General features: G+C 30.2%; 1 long non-coding RNA gene across 1 annotated transcript; it reads right to left on the bottom strand.

Annotated features, from left to right (window-relative positions):
• Positions 1-474: 474 nt before the first annotated feature.
• Positions 475-1,437, bottom strand: LOC132797604 (uncharacterized). The gene is made up of 3 exons (XR_009633739.1): positions 1,227-1,437; positions 789-1,162; positions 475-722 (listed from the first exon to the last, which is right to left on the bottom strand). It is a non-coding gene; the product is annotated as an uncharacterized LOC132797604 (long non-coding RNA).
• Between the last annotated feature and the right edge of the window lie 523 nt (positions 1,438-1,960).

The following is a 1,960-nucleotide window of genomic DNA, read 5'->3' on the forward strand; positions in this document are numbered from 1 at the left end:
AGAGGGTTAAGATTTTCGTGTTCTTGGTGGGCTTTTAAAACCAAAATTTTTTAGTACTAAGGCAAATATCTTGAATTTTGACCATTTATCAGTGTGCTGCGTATATAAAATTATACGTACATACATACATATGTATACTTACAAAATGAATTAATATTTATATTTGAATTTGACAAACTTATACGTACATATGTATATGATATACTTACATAATTAATTAATATTTATATTTGAATTTGACAAACTAAAATTAAATTAATCATCTGCAACTATTTAAAAAAATAAACTAAAAAACCTAATATATTTTTCATAAATGCTTGTTGAAATACGTATGTATGTCAGTGGTGTCATTTTTTTCTGAGCAAAAATAGCTGGATTACCGAAAAAAAAGCTAAAAAAAAAAGCGGAGTACCAGAGAAAAAAAGTTAAGAAAAAAGCTGATTTTTATAAGGCAATGTGCTGTATGTTTTTCACTAATAAACCCTCAGTTCCACTTAACTTAACATAAAATATATGTGTAATTCTCTAACGGATATCATTACAGTGAAAACAAAAAAAAACAATAATTTACAAAAATTAAGATCCATATTAAATTTAAGATGTCGTCAATATTATCATCATCGGTTGAATAAAATTTCTTTTCTTCAATTGTGGATAGGCAGCTGGGTGGTACATTGTAGTTAAAACAGAACTTATTGTGTCGACGCAGCCCGTACTCGTACCTAAAATTTTAAGTAAATTAATTTATAATTTTAAAATACAAATAAATTAAACTATGGACGTAATACTCAGTACAGCGTTTAACGTTTCAACGCTCATGCTATTTCGAATTTTGGTTTTTATTAAATTTACTTGGCTGAATACCCGCTCGACGTCGGCATTCGACCAAGGCAGGGACTGCATTTGCAGAGCAACTGAAGTCAATTCCTGAAAACGGCAGTTTTCGCCAGAATCCCGGTATTTTTGAACTTCAACCCAGAACTGTATCATCATTTTCCCACTACCAGGGTTATGTCGTTGTACAGTCGTTCAATTTTACGGTATCTATGTTGGGAGTGCTAAAATACTCAAGGATTGGAGAGATTTGTTTCTTTTTAATTTTCAAAATATTTTCAACAGAGAATACAGCAATCTGTTTTAATATGTTAAAATTGTCCGGAAGCTTGAAATTGAAAAAAAAAAATTATATACTACAAAATATATATAAAAATAAAGATAATATTTACCTTTGCTTCAACTGTTTGGCTAGCTCTACTACAAAACCGGAACAGCACTCTCTTATTTCCGTTTCTTCGGCGGATTATATATTCATTGATTTGACTTCTTTTATTTAAAATCGTAGCCGAGGCCTAAATCGCTTTTGACGTGCTTTTCGAAGTCATCGTCGTTAATAATATCAACATCAATATCAAGAGGAATTATTTTCTGTCGTAATGATCTGATAGCGAATATAAGATTACTTAAAACCATCGTCGCATTAGCCGAATTACTTTGGAAGCACAAGTTGATTTTTTGCATGTCCTGCAATATAGGCTTTAAAAATACCAAGTTTTTTTTTTTCGCAGAAAGATTCGTACAGGATTTTTGCGGTTTTGCATTTTTCACTCATAGCAGCAATTCCAAAGTGATTTCATGCCATTGGTCTAAAATTCGAGTTACTGCCATTTCAATGAATAACCATCTAGTATCACAAACCCTTGGAATTTTAAGGGGGGCCTTTAATTAAAAATATGCTAATTAATTTTTTAATATTTACATATTTTTGGGTTTCTACAAGTATCAAACACTTACTAAAGGTAACACACTTAAACACTTACTATAGGTAATCACGTGGAATTAATTAAAAAAGTCTACTTTTTTTTAACGATTTAGAAATATTAATACATAAAAAGATAGATATGGATAATTCTCTGGTAAATGTCGCGTGCGAACAGCTTTTCAGTGACAAAAAAAAAACATA

This window comes from Drosophila nasuta, unplaced genomic scaffold (assembly GCF_023558535.2).
Source record: "Drosophila nasuta strain 15112-1781.00 unplaced genomic scaffold, ASM2355853v1 ctg14_pilon, whole genome shotgun sequence".
Lineage (NCBI taxonomy): Eukaryota > Metazoa > Arthropoda > Insecta > Diptera > Drosophilidae > Drosophila > Drosophila nasuta.